The 5309-nt window shown below is 42.1% G+C and overlaps 1 long non-coding RNA gene across 1 annotated transcript; it reads right to left on the reverse strand.

Annotated features, from left to right (window-relative positions):
• Window positions 1–661: 661 nt before the first annotated feature.
• Window positions 662–4800, reverse strand: LOC309626864. The gene is made up of 2 exons (XR_014243455.1): window positions 3802–4800; window positions 662–3486 (listed from the first exon to the last, which is right to left on the reverse strand). It is a non-coding gene; the product is annotated as an uncharacterized lncRNA (long non-coding RNA).
• Between the last annotated feature and the right edge of the window lie 509 nt (window positions 4801–5309).

The raw sequence follows: 5309 nt of genomic DNA on the forward strand, positions 1-5309 counted from the left end.
ATAATCCACTCCCATTTGCAGGGGTGTTTTCGATTATATTTTTTCATCTTGCAACCTGAAAGGACCTGACTAGCCCAGGGATTCCTGTCCTAGCTTCTCCTCCTTGTTCCCCCTCCTCCCAAATGCCATTACCAACTCCTGCCACATTTGTCCCCAGACCCCTCCTCTCCACACCTTCCTGCTGATGAGAGATCTGTAATCTTCCTACCCACACAGCTGCAGTGACCTCCTGGCAGAGGTGGCTTTAAAAACTCAGAAATATAATTTTCTAATTTGTTTAAAATTTGTTCTGATAAAGATTTTCAATGGAGTTAAAAGGAAAAAGATTTTCATTTGTTAAAAGAAAAAATAAAAAGCAAAAACAAACCTGTAAATCAACCCCTTCTGATTAGTATGCTATTACCACTGATTGAAATCAGAGAACATGGAAATTTTCTAGCTGAATTTCAACAAAAATGCTTGCATCATGGGTATGTGGGATTGAAAAAAAATAATAATTATCATGATTTATAGGCACCCTTCTTCCTTTGGGTCTGCTTTACTTTGGTGAGGTGTCTTTTATCAGCCATGACAACCACTAAAACCCAATGTCAGAATATACCCACCTTCTGTAAGTCATGATTTCCAAAATAATGAATCATAGCCCATCTTATTGCTCAACCTAAGTTATTAATTTTGTTTTTAGGAAAAACAAATATTATTTTTAAAATGCTTATTTAACTAATCTCCTTCATTACAATTTTTTTTAGTGTATGTTTTATAATGTACATATTAGTAGAGAGTATAAATGTTATACGTAGGGGTACAAGCTTAAAACATTTTATTGTGATTAAAAAAATACCCTGGCCTAAAGAATAAAATGCTAGGTCTTCAAGGCTTTTCTCCAGCCACCCTCCCTCCAGCCAGCCTCACCTCTGCAGCCGTATCATACCACAGTCCCTCCACTCCGGTCAAGACCGCCATATCTGGAAGCTTGCGCTCCTCCAAGCTTTCCTCCAAGCTTCTCTTCCATTAGGCAACCTCAGCTGACATAACTTTATCCGCCTTCCACCTGAGCTGACTGATAGTGGCCCCACAGCACCTTCATTAGGATTTGCCCTTGGGGTAGCTGCAGTTTTCCTCCCGTGTGCTTATTATTCACCACTCTGGTTTCAGCCAGCATTTTAATCTCTGCTCCAGGGAAATTTCCCTTATTTCCTAAAAGCTCACAGATGCAAAGGAGAGTATATTTCATTGCAGGTCTTGTTGTTTTGTTGGAGGATCTATTCAGAGCATCTAGTCTGCCATACTGCCAGCAGTGCCTCAAATTCTATTGTTTTCTTAAGTACCAACTTCCATGTTCTTTCTTCTACATCTTCTTGAGTCATCTCCCACAGTAATCGCTCCCCTCCTTAAACTCTTAGCGTGTATACATACTTTATTCTTTGCCATTTATGCTACCTTAGAATTAGTTGCCAACTACTTCCTTGAAATCAGAGGTCAAATCCTATAGCTTCTTCTCTCCCACAGCTCGTAAGGCAATCCCAGATACCACAGGCAATGATTTCATGTTTATGAAATGAGTGAATATAAAATGAGAAACAAAGGACCAAAAAGCTGTCAATACTACATTGAACAGACTACATGAGCCATAGAAATGATTGTGGCTATTAAGTGGTCCAAATATATTTTAACAACAAAAAGATCACATTTGAGGCCTGATTCACAGAGTCTTTGAGGAGGTGATGAACAGACCTTCCATTATTCCTTAGAAACAACCCTGAAGGAAATGAAAATTGAAGTAAATCAGATCTGTAAACCTAAGCTGTTTTGCAAGTCCTGCTCTTCCTGAGAAACAATAAAAATAATAGAAACTAGATTTATCTTGCACTGCCTCACACCAGAAAGGAAAAATACAGTCACCTGTTGTAACTCATGCAGCCTATTTGGCAATGACTTCCAGATTCCTCTTCCAATTAAGAAGCAAGACAGAAGAACCAAGATTGTTTAAAGTCTGTGTGGCAATAGATATTAGACTGTCACCACATGAAGTCCCTTGCAATCTGGGGACTTAGTCTATAAATGAATTCTGAGTTTTAAAGTTACTGAGATTTCAGGTTTCTTTCATCAATTCTGTCATTTCATATTGCTGAAGGAACAAAAAAGAGTGAGGGGGAATATAAAGATTTAATAGTTATATAGCCACATGGTCAAAATTATTTTATGATTCTAGAGTTTGATTTTTAAAAAGCTAAGAGATAAGACCCAACATGAAGGAGAGGGATGAGCAGTTGGGAAGCAGGAATGGAGCTGAGAGATGGAGAGGGGCCGCAGCTGAGAACGGTTGGGTACCAAGGCTACCTCTCTGAGGTGACTCAGAAGACTGGAAGTGACCTTCCTCCCTTCCAGCCCTGAGGACTCCTTGAGGGGTTCCAAAGAGGCATTTGGAATCTGGAACAAGACAGAGAGCTAGACAGTATATATTACCCTGCCCTGGCTCGTAACTGGGAGCATTCCATGTCAGTGACACGAGCACAGCCAGTGCTTAGTTTACCACGATCTGAAAGACTGCTAGAAGCAAGCTTATCCTTAGACCAGTGTGAACCACAAAATCCTGCACTGAATTCGATTTAGATTCTTCAAGGGGTGCCATTTTCTGAAAGGCTGTGGAATTAAAGGATCACATAGCCTTGTAATCAGAATTTTGGTGGTCTCTATAGGTTTATAACTTCCTATTGTTTCTTTTTCGAAACAAACTCACTACCTGCTTAAGTTTACCTTCCTTTCTCCTGAGGCAAGGAGTGATTATCTCCAAATGGGCCCAGACAAGATCCTTTCTAGCCCAGCACCTGTGTCACTAGTGGCTTACAGGGATATATATTTACCTAAGTGATATGTCTGTATCCCTCTTTTGTTAATAAATCTGTAACTCAGTATCCCTTCACTCTCTCATTTGGTGAGAAAAAAATTCACGATCTTTCAATTTCCTAAGACTCTTTCTGTGTAACACACATACTTCAACTTTTGTCTTCATCTCATAGACACCACGATCAATTTCCTGTTGACTTGATATTTCTCATGCATGTGCCATTAGATCTTATGACTAATGCACACCACCTTCAGAAGAGGATCTAAGTAGCCTACTGTGATTCTAGTCCTTCTGTAACAGACCCACATCTGGTTTGTCTTCCTGGTGTAGCTAAGATGATATGGAGGTAATTTTTCTGTCCCTTTTCCCACGGGGGTGGGGGTCTGGTGAGTTGCCCATCCCTGCACTTTCTTTCGTCAGAAACAAAAGAAAGACGATATCCAAAGGGTTTGGGGGGGAAGCATAATAAATAGTTTTTACTTATTACAGCTTTTACAGTCCAGTTCTCCAAGGAGCATAAAACCAGTGTACTGAGGTAGGGCAAACGAGTCTGAGTCGTATCTCAGCTTTCTTGTCTCACAGTACACCCTGAAGAATACCTGAACCTCTGTGTAAGCCAACACCAAGGTTAAAAATACCTCTCTCGGGCTTCACTGGTGGCGCAGTGGTTAAGAATCTGCCTGCCAATGCAGGGGACACGGGTTCGAGCCCTGGTCTGGGAAGATCCCACATGCCGCGGAGCAACTAAGCCCGTGAGCCACAACTACTGAGCCTGCGCGTCTGGAGCCTGTGTCCTGCAACGGCAGAGGCCGCGACAGTGAGAGGCCCGCGCACCGCGATGAAGAGTGGCCCCCGCTCGCCGCAACTGGAGAAAGCCCTTGCACAGAAACGAAGACCCAACACAGCCAAAAATAAATACATAAATTAATAAATTTATTAAAAAAACAAAAAACCTCTCTCTGCTCTGGCTGGGGAAGAGCAGGGCTTTACCCTGCAGAGGGGCAGTAAAGGCCCAGCCACCCCTGGCTGACCAGGGCATCCTCCTGGAAAGCTGCCCAAATACAAGCATAGCTCCCACTACGCTTCTCTCAGAAATGTGGTGAGGCCTGTCCTGAGCTGTCATCGTAATTTCAGAAGAGTTGGGACAGACTTTCTTCTGGGTAAAAATACCTTCCCTTCCCTGATAACCAGCCACCTGAAATGCTATCGCTGACAGATGCCTTTAGCTGAAGACATGGGGAAAAAGCAAATCCTCCTGAGAACGGTTACCCTATGGATCAATCCGTTAAACAAACAACCAACAAAACTGTGGTTGGTGAAAAAGTCATACGTGCACATGGTAAAAAATATTCAAATAGTGCAAAAGGTTATTCAGTAAGATTAGTTTTCCGCTCCATACCCTCAGTCTCCCTGAAGTTATACTCATCAGACTCTTATATATCCTTCCAGAAATAGCCCATGTATATTCAGGCATACGTAACATAGGTGTCCCCTTACAGCACCCCACCACCAGTTTTTCACCTGCTTGTGAGCACACAGGTGTGGCTCTTTGCTCCACCCCTACCTTTGTTTCACAGACTGATTTACTCTGAGAGTAACTTAGCACTTGAAGATGGAGCGTATCCTTCCCAGCAGCCGCCCAGTGTTCCATGATCACCATCACAGAGGGCACAGCTGACCCGTCTTAAGGAAGGTCCAGAGGCTCGCATTTCCTAGACAGAAGAAATGGCTGAGATCACTTTAAGGTGGCTTGTTTCCGGAAGACACAAGCTCGTAGAACAAATTATTTATTCCACAAAACATGGGAAATTATTTAGAATTGGGGGTAAATAAAGTTTTGAAATGAGGAGCCCTTGTAAACTGTGAGAACAAGGTAGAATTTCAACCTGGATTTGTTGTCGCTGCTGTTGATCTGTCACCTGTGGGGTTAGGGCTGAGGCAGGGACCGGGCAAACCAGAAGCGGGGTCAGGGTAGGGCTGTGAGTCAAAAACTGGAAACAGATCCATTTCCCAAGACAAAACAGGGGTGTTTCCTGATTTCTTTCATGTTGATATCTTCTAAGTCATATTTGCCCACATGTTTGTGACTTACAAGATTTTAAAGGTAGAATTATAAGTAGGTTCCCATCCATACAATGGATAAGTAAGTAGGTTTTGTGTTTCATGAGATTAAGATAAAGGTGGACTAACTGAGTGGTACCACTTCATACACGTGTGATACTTTATGTAATATATGATTATCATTTATGCCATTCAGCTTTTCTGTGGGACACTTTCTCCATTTTATAAAATACATTTAGATTCAGGTTTCACCTGAATCTCTAACTTTTAGATATAACTTCCAGGTTACAGGAAAGTCGAGGGATAGAGAAACAAGCAAACCACATCTAGAAGAAGTTATCAGACACACCCAGGAGGCAGGCATTCTGCAGGTCAGCTGACCCCAGTCTCCAAATGGTCA

This window comes from Balaenoptera borealis, assembly GCF_965194805.1.
Source record: "Balaenoptera borealis genome assembly, chromosome: 3".
NCBI lineage: Eukaryota > Metazoa > Chordata > Mammalia > Artiodactyla > Balaenopteridae > Balaenoptera > Balaenoptera borealis.